We start from the raw sequence: 17,190 nt of genomic DNA, 5'->3' as shown, positions 1-17,190 counted from the left end.
AATGGCATCTATAATTTATAGACTGCTTATTCTGTGACAGAATATACTAGTAGGTGCTTTGAAATGCATACCCCACGTTTTTGACTTAGTTTAAAATTCAGGATCCTAGAGAAACCTTCCACAATTTCTTTTCTTTTCTTCCTCTCATTTCCTCCCCTTTACCTTACTGTTCTGCTATGTTTAAGAATTCTTTGTCTCTCTTACAGGATGTTTTCTACACATTTAGGCCTCTTTCAGGGTCTTATTTGTTATTCCAAGCAACTTTTCAAGAACTTTACTTTGCAAAAATGAATCCCTTCCCTTTCTCAAGGGGCTTCTAGAATACAGTTTTCTTCATTTGGAGAAATATGCAGGCAGGCAGAAAATTTAGATTCTTTTTTAATGTTCATAATATCCCCATAGCATGGAAATAATTGTCCTAATTTCCTTATGGAGCAACTGAAATGGTAAAGGATCTTACAGAATCAACCCCAGCAATTAATTTCTTCCTAAATGCTATAGCCAAAGCACCCTCCCATCTTGTTCAATGCTCCAGAAAGAGGCAGATCAAAGCGGTGGCTGTGTTCTTCTTAAATGGTGAATCTAGGTTTTGGTTCCAGACCTTTCTGGCTTCAAACAATGCACTGTCCATCTCTTAAACTGAGTCATTAAACAGAGACTGGGGCCTTGCCCAGTTGGAGTTAGAAGTGACCTAAGGTATCTGAAGTTGGTGGCTGGCAGGGAGGTAGTATGCTTGGATTAGTAATTTGCTGGGAAATCTAGAATCAGGGCACAGGGATAGGTGTGGTTTGATATATCAAAGAAAACAAAACAAAACAAAACAAAAAAAACCCCACAAGGATGAAGTTTACATTTATTGATAAGATAAACTTGTATATATTTGCAAAATGTGCCTAGGACCTTGTTAGGCCCTGGAGATCCAGAGTCAAATACAACATAGCTCCTGCCATATGTGAGTTTCTAGATGAGCAGGAGAGACAGATCCCTGCACCAGTGTTTGTAATTCTGTAATTTGTGATGCAGGTAGGTACTTGGTAGTCCAGGGCCTGACATATACTGAATGTTCAATAATTACCCCTCTGTACCTATGCTGTGAGGGGTAGACACAGACATCTATGTCATAGTGGCAAAGTCAGAGAAGACATTTCAGAAAAGGTGGGTTTAAAGCAGCATATTTACATGCATAGTGAATGAAAGGCATTCTGGGAAAACTCCTGCAGCACCTGCTCGTGCAGATGGACATGATGTAAAACTTAGCTGTTCAGGCACACTGAAGCCGTTTGTCAGGGCTGGAGTGGAGGATGAGTGTGAACAAGGCCCATGTTATGAGGCCGGTGAGGGAGGCGGGAGTACATAAACTAAGAGGCTCTTGTGTGTTACATTAAGGAGATTCAACTTTTTTCTTAAAACTTAGAGAACCATGGAAGGACCTGCAGCAGGTGAATATCATGATATACATTTGTGATGGTGGAAATCTGAAAGGACAATCACAAATTGTCACAGGAATATTGTCACACTGTGATCTGCCTCTTTCTGGTGCACTGAGCAAGACAAGAGGATGCTCTGGCTGTAGAATCTAGGAACACATTAGTTGCTGGGGTTGATTCTGTAGAATTGGCCAAGTTCACCTTTGAGATTCATGGTAGGAAAAAGGAACTAATAATTATTGAATATCAAATATGTGCCAGACCTTGGGCTAGGTTCTTATTATGGGTTATATAATCCTCACAACCACCCTCTGAGTATTCCTGCTACACTCAGGTAGGTAAATATTGTGGCATCAGAAGCACAATAAATGTTCCCTTCATATACCAGTTATGTAATATGATACCACTGTTTAGAAAGATACTGGACACAGAAATGATGAGTGCCACTTCTTTCTGTGTGTATCTTCCATCTCTTTATTTCCTAAGCATAGCAAACTTGGAAATACTTACCATGTATTTCAGATGACGTAAATTCAAGTTGAAGAATGGCCAACCAAGACATCGAGTGAGTTAAGAAATATACCTCTATTTTTTGAGTCACTGAGATTTTAGAGTTATTTATTACTGCACTATACGATAAACTATCCTCACTAATATAGTGTCCCTTCACATGGATATTATTTATATGTTTGTACATTCATTTATTTGGAGTTAGGCCTATATATAAAGAAGGCTTTAATGTCAACTCGAGGGCTCTGACTGCTTTGGTCAAAAGAAAACCAAGGACACATCACCGGTTTCATCAGAAGTCAAGTGTGGAGATTCGAGACGACTGGCACAAAAGCTTCAATTGCATCTGTTGATCTTGTGGCACAGCCATAGATCAGCACTTTAGGCAGTACCGTGACCAGCCTGCCCCTTAATTCGATTTTTGGCAATATTAACCTTAGAGTACAGATGAGAAAACTGAGTTTAAGAGAAATAACATGTTAAAGGCCAAATGTTTAGTCAATAATAGAGACTATATTTGAATCATTTTATTTAATTGTTACAACTTATCTGACTTTGTCTTTCCAATACTCCACACTGTTATTTATATTATTGAGTTGTTCAACAAAGGAAATTTCTTAATGTGCAGTTCTATTGGTATTAATTTTTTTCTCCTTATATTTCTTTTATATCATTTTGTCCTCACACTCCCCCTCCCTTGCTCCAGTTTAAGGATGAACAAGCTGGGTGTCAGGGGTCTACAGAGAATCAGTGACTTATAGGAGATGCAAAGCTAGTTAGTGATAAAGCCACAGCCATAAACCCTGCGCCTCTCACCCTAAGGAGAGCTTTTCTGCCCCTGCAGGAAGGTAACACTGGAATGTTTTTTTCTCCCTCTCTCTTCCAGACTGAAATACCGTCTTTGTGTGTTAGATCCTATGAACTTGTTTGCAGAACTAAACCCAACTGCATTTTTGTTTACCCCCAATTAATAAATAGCTTTGGGTTGTTTACTAACAGCACACGTTATGGTTTGCACAAAGATTCTTTCAGACTAATAACCATGAGAGAATAAGAAGTCTTGCAAATTGGCTGCCAGGTACCTTTTAAATCTTATTTGGCGAGGTGTTATCTGTGAGGGTGGGGGAAGACATTTAAGCTTCTCTTTTCTTGAATTTAATCTGCCCAGACTGACTTATCTTTAAGTATCAGGGATTCTGTCAACAAGGAAGCAGAGTAAAAAAATATCAGCTTGGGATTTTGAAAATTCTAGGTTTAAACTTCATATTTGCTATGTGATCTTCAGTGATTCACTTAAACTCTCTTAACTTCTGTGTTTTTTTTTTTGTTTTTTTTTTTTAGCTCTTTAATGAGGATAGGAAAATTTAGAATTTTCCCCTAAAGCAAATATTGGTCACTTCAGTAATTCATCCCGAAACAAGAATGGTTGTAGTCTTTCGCACTGGGAGGAGTATGAACTTGTTCAACTCTCAAGGGTTTGGATGAGAAGGTCTTGGGCAAGGCTTAAATCTTGATCAGAATGCGGCTAAATCCTTCTGACCCGGACAGCATGGTCATACCCAGGAGAATGCTTCTGCCTGTGCTTCATAGAAGCTGTGCATATGCAGTGGGATCCAGGGTCAGCAAGACAATAGGGAGAGGAGCACCGGTTTTTTATATTCTGATAAACACTGAAGATTCAAAGTCACAGTGAGGTTCACCAGTGACAGCGGTAGGACATCATGGGGAGAAGTGGGAACCACTCCATCAGCTGTCCAAAGATCAGCCATCAGTGACTGCATGATAGCCCTCTACTGGCTGAAGGCTAGAGGGAAGAGGTGATGAAGAGGACTAATTCATAATCTGCATAAGCATTTTCTGGGTTTCTAATAATTCTTTAGGGTGGCGAAGCTTGGCGAAGAATAAGCTTTTCATTATAGGCATGGAAATTGGAATATTTAAATTTGAATATTATTGTCCCTTTGTAGCCTTATTCTTTATTCCAATCTGGTCAAGTTAGGCCTCTGGCTACAATAATATTTTCCATTTATGAGGTTTGTTGTAAGGATTAGAGATAATACAGTCCGTAGCTTAGCATAGTTAGATACTATAGGTCATAGCCTGACACCTAGTTGGCAGTCAATAAGTGGTAGCAATCAGTATCGTTATTTTAAAAATTAATGTTATCAGGTACTACTGCTTAGGATAGTTGGGGCTTTGATAAGTTGTAAGTCTACAAAGCCTAAATTTTATATAATATTATTCTTTAAATTTTTTTTTATTTATCTTTAGGAACATTTTTCTACCTTTTTCTGCTAACAATGCCAGGAGCTCTCTGTGATCTTCCCTCTCAAACTTTTAAATCTAGCATGCCATTTACTTCCTTCAACATTTTAACTGTGTAGGTGTCTTCCCTCTTCACTTAAACTATTAGCTCACGGAGGACAGAGAACCATATCTTATATGCAGTGCTGATATTCAAAATATTTATGACCAGTGCAGTATAGACACCATTAATTACAGTGGATTCTGGAAATGAACAGCCTGATTGGTCATAGTGGAATACTGACCCACTTTATATTTCTTTGAATCTTTCATGGCATCTTACACATAAAAGAGGCTCAATAGATACTTGTTGGCGATTAAGGTTTGGAAGTTTTTATAAAGTGATTTCAGGAGAAGATGGTTGGCTGCCAAATATTCTCCCAAGATTATGATGATCTTGGAAAATTTATCCCAGGTAGGTTTTCAGTTTTTGTGGACTCAGAAACTCAGTTTAACTGAACTTACAAACTTCTGTATGAATTGGAATTCCAATTAATTTATTTAAAGTGAGAATTATGCACCAAGGTTTACACTCAGCAATGCATTCTTTAGATGAAGCCTAATTTATGTGGGGAGTCAAGTTATCATGAGAGGATATTGTGACCCAGTGAGTTTTCAACAAAGGTGCCAAGGTTATTCAGTAAAGGAGAGGATAGTCTTTTAGCTGGGAAAATTGGATACACACATGTAAAAAATGATCCAAGTCCATCACCTTATGCCATAAACAAAAAGGTTAACTCAAAATGGATCATAGACCTAAATTTAAGGGCTAAAACCATAAAACTTCTAGAAGAATGCATAAGAGGAAGTCTTTGTGACCTTGGGTTAGTCAACAACATCTTAGTTCAATAAAAGGAATAATTGGACAAATTTGACTTTATTAAAATTGAAAAAAAACTTTTACTCTTTCAAAAACAGACTGTGAAAAGACCAGTGCCAGACTGGGTACACGTATTTGCAAAACACATATCTGATAACGGAATTCTTTCCAGAGTGTGTAAAGACCACTTATCATTCAATAATAAGACAAATGAAAACCAATTAAAAATGGGAAGCATATTTGAACAGACACTTCCCAAAGAAGATATGCAAAATGCTAATAAGCATATGGAAAGATGCTCAATATCATTATTCATTAAGGAAATGAATATTAAAACCTCAATGAGATATCTCTACATACCCACTAAAATGAGTATAATCCAAAAGACTTACAATATTAAGTATTGGTGAGGATTTGGAGAAACTAAAATTCTCAAACATTGCTAGTGTATATGTAAAATGGTATAGTCACTTTGGAAAGCAACTTGACAACATCTTAAAAGGTTTAACATATACTTATGCCTAACCCAACAATTCTATTCTTAGCTATCTACTCAGGAGAAATCAAAACATATGTCCACACAAAGCCTTGTTTATAACTGTTCATGGCAGCATATTCATGCAGTCCAAATGTCCAAAAACTAGTGAAAAGATAAACAAAATGTAGATTCATAAAATGGAATGTTATTCACCAATTTTTAAAAATGGCCTATTGATACTTACAATAAATAACATGGATGAACCTCAAATATGTTATGCTAAGTGAAAGAAGTTCAACAGGAAAGACAATATATTGTATGACTTCATTTAAATAAAATTTCCAGAAAAGGCAAATTTATAGAGACAGAAAGAAAATTTATGGTTGCCTGGGGCTGAGGGTGAGAGTGGGAATTGATTGCAAATAAGCACAAAGGAAATTTTGGGGTGATGGAAATGTTCTAAAACTGGATTGTGGTCATGATTATGCAACTGTATAAATTTGCTAAAAATCATTCAGCTGTGCACTTATAATGGGTGACGATTAGAATATGTAAATTATGCCTCAATAGAGCTGTAAAAAATTCAAGGGCAGGAGAGTGGGCTGCTGAATAGAATCTTTGAGACATCAAGCTCTGTTGACTGAGCCCATCCCTGCAACAGGGAACATTCACCTCCCACAGTAACGTTTTGCTCAAATTTGCCTGGCTACACCCATCCTGAACAATGAAGAAAAGAATTAGAAATATATTTCTGTGATTATACTTATTTAAAATTCTGTCTTGACCAAAGTTCATCCATATGGACATATTCTGGCTTTGGGTTATGTTGCTATAATCAATATTGTTCTGGTCCAAAGATCATTTTATCTCTGAGATAATTTTGCATTTTTTTGCTCTGATTCATTTTTGACCATTTTATAGTTTAACTGGAGGACAATCTTAATTGTGGCAGTTTGTAGCTTAACTTGCATCTAAAGGGGCTAACTTGTTTCTAACTACTTACCAACTAGAAGTTAAATATTCTCCAAGTGATTCCATGTACAACTATACACATAAACATTACTACTTTATTAATAACTTACAGAGCTTCCTTTTTCCTAGAGAAATATCACCTGCCTTTCCCACAAACTTACAAATAAATCCTTACAGTAGTTGAGTTTTGTAGACATGGAAAATAGTATTTAAATGGCGGGATATATACCTTATGGGTATTCATAAATTTCTCCAAGTAGAGGTAGAACACTGAAATATATTTTATTCTTTCTTTAAAACCAGAAAGGGTGGGGAAGAGGTGGAACATATGAACATATTGCAATGTGTAGGGCATTCACTTCCCCAAAATGTAAATAAAATATTTTAGGGGAAAGGATTTAAAGACTAAGAATTTGTGTTGGTTGGTTGTTTATAAATTTATTTTCCAAGTCAACAAAATGATTCATGGCAACCTCTAGTCTAATGCACGAAACATTACTTTCTGGTAGATTCAGGACATGGTTGCAATAGCCCCCTTTCAGAGCTGGCTTCTCACACCGAAAAATGACAGTGGAGATAGTGAGTGGGTTCTTTTCCGAGGCTCCATCTGTCATTCTACCATTACTTCTGCGAAAATCACGAGTCAATACAACCAGGTCTGGTTTAAGGAGAATGACATTGATAAACAGATCAGGTTCAAACACACCATAAATATCACACAAAGCTTCACAGAACAGGCCAAGGCAAAGCCTGGTGAACCAATATATCATTCTAAGTATGATGCATATGGAGGATGTTCAAAGAGGTTGCTGATTGCTGCCGCCCCAGAAAAACAACTTTCATTTCCATTAATGATGAGGCTCCAGTCAACATTATTCTTCCAGGCTTTTCTTTGCTCCTGTGTGTGGGCTCATGTGCTTTATTATGATCTCGAACTCCTGACCTCGAGCGATCCTCCTGCCTCGGCCTCCCAGAGTGCTAGGATTACAGGCGTGAGCCACCGTGCCTGGCCTCCATGTGTTTTATTATATAATCACATTTAAAAGTGCTTACTTGTACAATTCAGGATTTCCTCAGTTTGGGATTCTTAGCAGATACATTTTTTAAAAAAGAAGTGGACTCCCATAAGACTATTTGTTTTACTGCCAAATGTTTTTGATACTATTCAAGTGTATGTTACTTTAGGTAAAATGTTCATGTCAGTGGTCTCCAAATGGAAAGAGGAGAGTAGACCCAAAAACTTATATTTCAATTTTTATCTAAAATAAAAAATAACTTAGCTCTTTGGCAGCCATACCAGGGAGTAAAGACAATGACTCTCTGATTATGTCTGTCAAGAAGAGAGCCAATTAATTTTAAAAATCATAAAGACAATTCATTGAAATGAGGTTTATTTCCACCTTTATGGATGTGCATTGAAGTTTAATCACAGTATATACGTATAATAAGTTTTAAAGCATACATATATGCTGGAGCCTCTTCTTTCACTAATTGGATATGCAATCAAGGCCACTTAGAAATATCACTTGGAATTGTATTCACCTAATCTTGATTGTGGATGTTTCTGGTTGAGAATCTATGTATGAGCAGGAACTGAAAATATGTGAATTCAGGGTGATAACAAGAAAACTGACAAATACAAAATATCAGAAGTAAGTGGATTCTATCATTTAATTGTGCAGTTGATAGTCTGGATGTGTGAACCTATATATTATGTGGGTTATTAAATGTCTGGGCATCCTTGTCAAAACCTGTAACACTATCTCCATGTTCCACATGATCAAGAGGAATTTCCGCTCCATGCATGAGGTCAGGTGTTGAAAATTATAAGTAATACAATACTGCAAGCAGAGTAAAAATCTCAAGGTAAGAGTCTCAAATAAAAGTTTAGCCAGGAAATCCTAGATATTAAAATGATGTATTCTCCCATCCAAGTACTAACCAGGGCTGACCCTGCTTAGCTTTCAAGATCAGATGAGATCAGGTGTGTGCAGGGTGGTATGGCCATAGATAAAGTGATGTATTCTTAACAGCTGATCCTTACATGTGAGGAAAAAAGGGCACTTGGATTAGCTCAGATACTTCTACTAGTAATCATTCAACACCAGAGCTTTCAACTTAATTAGCATTACTTTGGGTTAATTAGTTAAGCAAATACTAAGTGATGAGTGAGCGCTGAGAGTCATTGATGTGATTTGTTGGGCATTTTCTGTGCCAGACTCTAGGCTAAACTTCTTAACTGTATCATTGTGATTAATCCTTACAGCAACTTTTTCAGGTAGATGCTATAATACCAATTATAGAAATAAGGAAATCGAGGCACAAAGAGGTCAAATAATTGGCCCAAAGTCTAGATGTGGGTTCCTAAAACAATGTCTGGTCTGTCTGCAGCATGCTAGTCAGTCCCCTTGGTGGAGAACTACAGGGAGAGTGGAGTAAGGGGTGAGGAAAGAAGAACTCGGGATGCTGGAGAGCAGCAACCTCTCTCTCTGAGCTCCTTTCTTACGAACACCATCTGGGACTTGCCCTCAGATCTCCCCAGCTGTGTCACTTGAAGCTTTCTTCAAGCTCCAGACATAATCTGGCACCATGGAAGGCAAATAGAAGGCTTCTGTAGCTGCAGCTCTGTGTCAGTGTTTCAGGCTGTGTCAGCCTGGCAGCTCTTCCCACTCTGACCTTGACCTCGTGGCTGCCCTGTGTCTGGTCTTCTCATTCCCCTATGGCTGCTCCTCTGATTCCTGGAAATCAGTCTCTCAGAGACTAAAGTGTTGACATCAGCTGCCAGATGTTTTTCAGGCTAACCATAGCCTTCTTGGATCTTTGCTTATGGGTGACACAAGATTGAGGTCCAAGAGCATCTGCCAGACCTCATCACCTGTCCTGTTCTTGTTTGAATAAACTCGCCAGGCCTTGACTCTTTTTTAAGCAGATGGTACTGGTGTTGTTTTGTCTGACTTGGGCTCCCCAAGAAGCTGGCCCGTTCCGTGCATTGCACATCAGCTTGCTCTGCTGCCCTGCTCAGAAGCTTTTTAGGCTCGTCTGACTGCTCTGCCTGAAGACTTCCTTCTTGCCTTCCTTAATCTGGTTTCCTTCCCATGCCTGAATCTCAGTGTAAATAGGACAAAATTGTGAAGTTTGTCTTAGTTCTTACTGCCCCTCCCCCATTCCCCATTGTGTTGCTCCTACTCTTTGGCATTCAGGTTTTGAAAGCGTTATCATCATTAATATCATCATCATCATTTGAATTTTGGTTTTATATATTTGTTTTGTTTTAATAAAATAAACAGAATAAAGGTAAAGTCCTTTTTGTTTTCCCAATCAGCCTCTCTGTTCCCTTTCTCCCTAGAGGCCTTCAATATTATGAATTTCAGTTGGTATTATTTTATTTTTCTACATCTATTATCCATAAATAATGAATAATAACAAATATTTACTGATCACTTAGTATGCACCTGTCAGTGTTCTAAGTTACTTACAGGCATTCCTTGACTCTTGAAAACAACTCTTTCTTGACTCTTGAAAATAAGTGCTATTATCTCTCATAGATGTAAAAATTGAGACACCAAGAACTTAAATAACTTGCACAAGGTCATGCAGCTAATAAGTAGCAGAGTTGGGGTTCAGTCAGGCCTCTGATTCTAGAACCAGTAGGATTAATCGCATGCTAATACTTTTAACCACTCTAATGTTATGCAACATTCTGTGGTATTTCATTGAGTGATTTTTACAATGTTTAAAAATACCTTTTTAAAATATCTTTTTCATTTCAACAGTTGCATTAAGACATATATAAATGTAATCAATATTTACTGTTATATAATATTCTGTCAGAAATATCCATCATGTTTACTATATTCTGCTAGATAGGTATCTAGTGTTTTTCTGATTTTTTACTGTTGCAAGCTATGCTACAATGAACACTATTGTGGTTATTTCCTTGTTAATCTCTTTTCTCTCTAATTCAAATGTTGCTATTTCACCAGTGCTTTCTGTCAGTTGATGGGATGAATGGTTAAATACTTCTCACCGATATCTGATTGATTAGTAATAGTTGAATACTTTACTTGACTTTGTATTTTAAGAGACCTACTTGTTGGCTGAGTTTAACCTATAACGGTTGAAGCGAGTATATGAACAGTTTCAGAAGTTAGGAGGAAGGGGTAGATTTGAAGACTGCATGGGGGTGGTATTCCCACCGCTTTCAGGATTTCTGTAGTCCATCTGTTAGAGCTGAATCTTCTCTTCCATATCATGGAAGTCTGGGTCTCCATGAGAGTCTTTGTTCTAGCACCAATGTTCCAGAGTGGTTCAGATGCTACCTGAACTACTTTCAGTACTCTGTTTTGTACCTTGTAAATAATAAATGTATAGATACTTTATTGGATGACAAAATACTCTGGAGTATGATAGTGACCTTAAGATATATGAAAACGTATTTCTAAATCTTGATAACCACAGGGTGAATATATTTGCATTCCAAATGAGATTTCCTCTGAAATCCAGTTAGTCTTGCTCTTCAATATTTAAGTTGCTTGCCCTTTAAAAGGAGTTCCAGGTGGAAACATCAGAGCGTTATCTACCAGCAACCCACGAATATTTTATATTGTGACAACTTCAGTTTTTTTATTTATGGAGAAGCTTTACTAGCATCAAGTTTTTTCTGGATGAACTCACTGTGAATAAACTCAGTTGTCTTTTTGTTATTTTAAGTATTTCAAGTGCATGCATGACTTACCATATACATCTTGATACATGGCACAGATGTTGTCTTGAAAGAAAAGAACCACTGGACCCTAACTTTAACAAGAAGAAAAGTGCGAGTTACCATTAGCAGCCCAGCATTGAGGAGGAGCGTTGGCTGTGGAATTAAAACACTGGTTCTAATTCTAACACAGTTTTGGAGAAGTTGTGCAAATTACCATCAGTGGGAATCATAGCGATACTGATCTCATCATGTTGTAAGATGACTATAATATCTTCTAGGTTAATATGATTTTTCCACGTGAATTAAAAAATATATAACCTGTTTTTTTAAACACTGAGTGGTATGGTTACTTGATGCACAGTGATATACGTACAAAGAAATTTTCAAATTTATTATAAAATGAGAAAAGTCATTTCTCTCATGCCTAGAGCTGTGAGAAGAAAAATGACTTGGTATGTAGAGCATTGTGTGTAAGAGGAAAGCTTGGCCCAATGGTGAGCTTTCTACATTGTCATTCTGTTTTGTGGGAGACCACTCAACTAGTGGCTGCAAGAGAGAATAATAGGCATTGGTTACCTTAACATTTAAGTGTAATGCATCTCAATCAGAAAATCTAGTTACTTCTCCCCAGGAGAGGCCAAGGACAACAGTTTAATGGTATTGGGGCTCAGAAACCAATACTCCAAAATATGGCATTTTGAGATTCTGGACTGACTGAAGAAGCCTCAAGGTCACTTCACCACTGGCTCTCCCCAAAGTTTGAAGTTTCTTTATCTGCCTTAGATCCCGACCCACCTAGGAGAACAATTATTCTTTTCTTCCTCTCCCTGTAAGACTAGGAATGTTACCACACCTGAATAGACTCTTTAGGAAGGTCATGTCCCATATCTCAGACTCATTCAACTTCCAAAGAAAACTATTTACTAGTTAATCTTTGTTCCACATCCATTCATCCTCCCTAGTAATCCTTTATTGCCCCTCAACAGAATTCTTCTTTCCCCCCTCCCATAACCCATTTTACTAGAAAAGCATATAAGCTTCTAAACCCTTTTCAGGAGTTGAGTTTTCATTCTGAAGGCTCCCATGTATACATGTAAAGCAAATTTGTATCTTTTTTCCTCCAACTAGTCAATCTACCTCTCATGTCAGTGATTTGTCAGTGAAGGTTAAGGGGGGCAAAGCCTTTGCTCCCTATAATGGAATAAGTACACTTACCCTTCCCTTATCTCATCTGTTTAAAATAGCTCTACAGAGAGGATGACATGTCATCTTTTAGGGAAATACAGATTATATAGGGTAGTAGCCATTCCATCCCCAAGTGCAAGAGATGATGTGATTTGTTCACCTACCTTCCTGCAAGATTAAGAGTGCTCAAGTTGTCTTCCCTGTTCCCCAGTCCTCCCCATATAAGTCAAGGTCTAAGGAGGACCTGTTAGAAAATGCTGAGCTACTGAACTGATGGATCGTCTGTTCTTTAGGCTTGAACATGGAGAAGAGGGCCAGAAGGCTAGGACAGAGTTGAAGAAGAACATTCCAGGGTGTAGCCAGTATGCCTGTTTGGTGTGGTAAGGATGTGTGAGTGGAATCTGACTGAAGGTGAGTAGGTGGCTGAGGATTAAGCTTTTTTCAATCACTGTCCCCTTTTTGGTGCCACCCATTGGGCACAGGGAGCTTAACAGTAAGAAAACAGGGAGTGGATCACCTGGGGTGGGGCCTGAGGAGAGAAGGAAGAGGCTGAGCCCCAGTCAGTTACCTCATGTCAGGGAGTTGTGCAGGGAGAGACACCTGGAGGCCCCATCCCAGAACCCATAAATGCCTCCCATGAGGAAGATAGCGTTTGATGGAGAGAGGGAAGCGGGGGCCAGGCAAGGATGGCAGGACAAAGGAGAGAGGCCATTTACTTGTGGAATATCTTCTTTCTGCTCCTTCATCCCTGCAACCCCAGACAGGTAGCGACAGCAAAGAAGGTGGGAATGGCATGAGAAAGGAGACCCCATTTGCTCCCTCTCATCCTCCTGCTACAGCCACAGCAGCCACCAGTCTAGCCTCTCTGGGATTGAAGAGGAAGAGTCCTGTAGAGTAAATACGATATTGAAATTTTAAATGCACAGCAACAAAATCATCTGAAAATTTGTAAAATTGGTTTGAGATATCACTAGGGAGCCTGAAATCCAACGGGAATGGAAAAAAATGCAGACCATATTTTCATTGGTACACCTTGATGAAATCAGTTAAATTAGTTATTAATTATTCATTATAAATATTTCCCTCTTTACAGGACCAAATGTCCTGAGTAGTTGTTCCTCCAGATGGGTCTTAGGAGCTTTTCACTCAGTCCTGGCAGAGAGGAAACTTGGCCTGCTTTGTGTATGGCTAATCTTAAATTGTTCATGCATTTGTTCATTTATTCAATCGACATTTATTGAGCATTTAGTGTGCCAGACACCAAACTACTGAACCAGACTCTCGGGATAATTAAGCCAGCCAAATACTCAGTTCTCATGATTTCATATGGAATAAAAAACCTTTTTTTTTTTTTTTTAGCTTTTGAGGCACTGGCAGACACTGCACAAAATTGTGGGCTTTACAGCTAAATAGCAGTCTGAACCGCCTGGTAGAAATAATGGTGACCACACATCCTGGGTTTTCCAGGACAGTCTTGGTTTCTTATGATTTTATTTTATTTTTCAATAAAGTAAATTTATTCAATATGTAGCTAAATGCAATTTATTTTTTATGAGTTTGTAGCACTTTTCATTTAAACTTATAAATGATAAAACATCCTTTGTTAGACCACATACCCCAATATTTTATTTGGAAAACATGGATGTTTAATGCTGTAGGTTTTTTTTTTTTTAAAGCAAATGATCTAGATTATGATGACAAAAATATGAAAATTATTGTTTCCTGGAAACAATTTCCTGGAAATTATTGCTTTCCTGGCAGTTGTATCTCTTGGAACCTGACACATTTTAAAGGTATAACGTGCTTCAGCTAATGCAACAGTTTGCCTTAACGCCAACTTTAACCCACAGTGATATGAAACCCACTGATGCTTTGTGCTTTAGAAGGTAATGAGTGATGTACGGAGGGATTCTTCATTCAGGTCATCCTTTCTGCAAGACAAGATGAAAGAGAGCAGAGGGAGAGAGTTGAGAGACAGAGACAAAGAGAGAAAGTGACTTGGAGAAGGAGTGAGAAGAGAGAGCCAGGGTGAAATAGTTTGTAACCATCTCAGCTCTCATCACAAAATAATTTCTTGCACAGGCCATTCAAGGAGCATGATGAGGATAATAATCAGCTGTTGTTTTTAGACTCCTTTTAGTTTTATTGTGGAATAATTTAATTAAAATACGTTTTTATTACCCTTTTACTGCCTCTGTCTGCTCTCTCTCCTGCTGTAATTTCCTGAAAAGGAGATGCATGACGTCCTCTGGGCATCCCCGCTAGCTTTTCAATCATCCATTCATATCTTCCCAGTTAGTTTCATTTTGCCAAAAGAATCCTTTTCGTATTTAGCATTCTTGTCACCGCAAATGAGTAGTCTGATTATTTGATGTACTGCATAGTTATGGGGAAAAAATGCTTTAACTTTTTCTTAATCTCCTCTTTGAAAATAGTAGGCTTAGAAAACAGAAATATCTCGGTAAGAAATTTCTTTTAGAAACATGCTTTTCCACCTTCCTTAATGTGGTGGGCAGAATAGTGACTTCCTCAAGGGTACACATGTCCTAATCCTTAAAACCTGTGAATATGTTACCTTACATCACAAAAGGGGCTTTGCATATGTAATTAATTTAAGGACCTTGAGAGGGGAGATTATCCTGGATAATATGAGTGGGTTCAGTGTAATCACAAAGGTCTTTAAAATTGGAAGAGGAAGAGGAAGGCAGAAGGGAGGTGAGAGAAACAGATGTGATAATGGAAGCAGAGTCACACAGATGCTATGCTGCTGGCTTTGTAGACGGATGAAGGGGCCATGAGCCAAGGAATGTGGGCCACCGCTAGAAGGTGGAAAAAGCAAGGGAACAAATTGTCCCCTCAGAGCTTCCAGAAGCAACACCTCCCAGCTGACAACTTGATTTTAGCCCAGTGGAACCCGTGTCAGACTTATAAACTATGGAAGTTTAAGATAATAAATTTCTTTACAGCCACTAAGTTACAGCAGCAATAGAAAACTAAGTCATCAAATTTGCTGAGTATAGGTTGAATCCTAAACTTAATAACTTTTAATTGCATTATTTAATAAAAGTCTTCTTAACCTCACTGGCCTCTAAGTGCAATATTTTATATAATTGAGGACACAGTATTGGCAGCAGGTTTCTCACCTCTGCACACTTCCTTTTTAATCATTGCCCTCTTTAGAAGCCAATTTTCAGTGGCAACATAATTATACTTGGACCGTTTCATTCCTACTTATTCTTAAGTCTAATTTTAATCACATTTGTCAGTAGATGAAAGGCCCAGGCTAGATAGGGCTTCCTGGGTTTTATAACAGTTGGCAAAATTGGAAGTGATACTCTCCTTCTTTTTATATAATATCAGCGATATTTCTCTTAATTTGTATTATAAGAATGAAATCTGCTAAAATGACTGTCATATTGTGCTGTCATAGTGAATATTCTATGGCTGGTAATGTTATTTAAAAAGGAAGCCAGTTCTTTGGGGAAAATATTTGTTCGTGTCTGAGACTAGGAAAATCTTGATATAAATTCAGTTGGCAACTTCACTAATTGGAAGCTACATACAAATCAATATGAAACCAGGATTTACTTATATAGATTTACTTAGTTTTTCAAGCACTTTATTTTATCAATCATGCATTTTCATACAATCTCTACTATGCTATAACAAAATGAAGCTTAAAAATCTCTTTCAGGTTTCTTAGACATTCACACCAGATGTAAAGAAAGAAAAGAAAAAATTGTGGCTGCCCTTTTTTTCTTTGTAGTTTTAATTGGGCTTTTGGTTGAGGCATTGCCTCTGCAACAACTTCAGTTGTGATAAAAAGAAACAGTAACGCTCCAAGGAGGTCTTTGTACAGATCTAGCAAATGTCAGGCAGTGGTTCTTTAGATTCCTTGTTGGGGGACGATCTGGGTTCAATTGAGACGTTTTTAAACTGTAAAGTCTGTGGCAGTAGATTGATTTTTAACAACAATATTCACTTAGCATTAAGTTTTGCCATGTGTTGAATGATATGTGTGTGTGTGGGGGGGTGTGAGAAAGACAGAGACAGAGAGGTGAGAAGCCTTCATGAGACACAAAATATTCTTTCTAAAAGACTCTTATACTACTTCAAGGAAATACTTTTTAGTTTGAAATCAGGGTACACCAGATAGGAGGCAAAATAATACAATCACTGAAAACCTGAGTTAGAAATATCCCGCTTCCTGCTTTGCCTCATTTTCCAACCCTTTTTATCCCCCAAGCTGTTTCCTCCTCTCTCTCTTAGGAAGAGAAATTTGACTTTGCAGAGAAATTAAAATCCTTCACAAGGTAACTCTATTATCTCCCCAGTAATGACGAAGCATCTTCCCAATAGCAAACAAACATAAATTTGCATCTACTCTATCCTTTCTTTTTCTCATTACAATACAGATGTTTCTACTATCACTATGACTTGCTCCAGAACTTTACACTGCCGCTAGCTTCTCCTTCTGGTATAACAAACCTTCCCTTCTTAAATGGGTACTTCCTGCTATGGTCTGAATAGGTCCTCATCATTAATGTGTTGGAAATTTAATCGCCAATGCAACAGTGTTGGGAGGTGGGTCTTTTGGCAGGTGTTTAGGTCCTGAGGGCTTTGCCCTCGTGAATGGATTAAGGCTACCATAGAATGGGCTTGGGGACGGGGTTTGCTCTTTCGTCCCCTTCTGCCTTCCCCGTATGAGGTGCAGCAGGAAGGGCCTCATCAGTAACCAGCAACGTGATCTTGGATTTCCCCCACTTCAGAACTGTGAGAAGTAAATTTC

At 38.1% G+C, this 17,190-nt stretch overlaps 1 long non-coding RNA gene across 7 annotated transcripts in view; it reads left to right on the top strand.

The window, feature by feature from the left end:
• LOC123645805 overlaps positions 1 to 17,190 on the top strand; it is a 112,443-nt gene that overhangs the window by 73,804 nt on the left and 21,449 nt on the right. For 6 of the 7 annotated variants that reach the window (XR_006737706.1, XR_006737704.1, XR_006737705.1 and 3 more), the window contains one exon: positions 12,695 to 12,812. The exons of the other annotated variant lie outside the window; for it this stretch is intronic. This is a non-coding gene — a long non-coding RNA (uncharacterized LOC123645805). The remainder of the gene's footprint in view (positions 1 to 12,694; positions 12,813 to 17,190) is intronic. 7 annotated transcript variants of the gene reach the window in all.

The sequence above is a fragment of the Lemur catta genome, chromosome 10, assembly GCF_020740605.2.
Source record: "Lemur catta isolate mLemCat1 chromosome 10, mLemCat1.pri, whole genome shotgun sequence".
In the NCBI taxonomy this organism is placed as follows: Eukaryota; Metazoa; Chordata; class Mammalia; order Primates; family Lemuridae; genus Lemur; species Lemur catta.
Note: the sequence above shows the minus strand (reverse complement) of the source record. Positions and strands in the feature narration are given on the sequence as shown.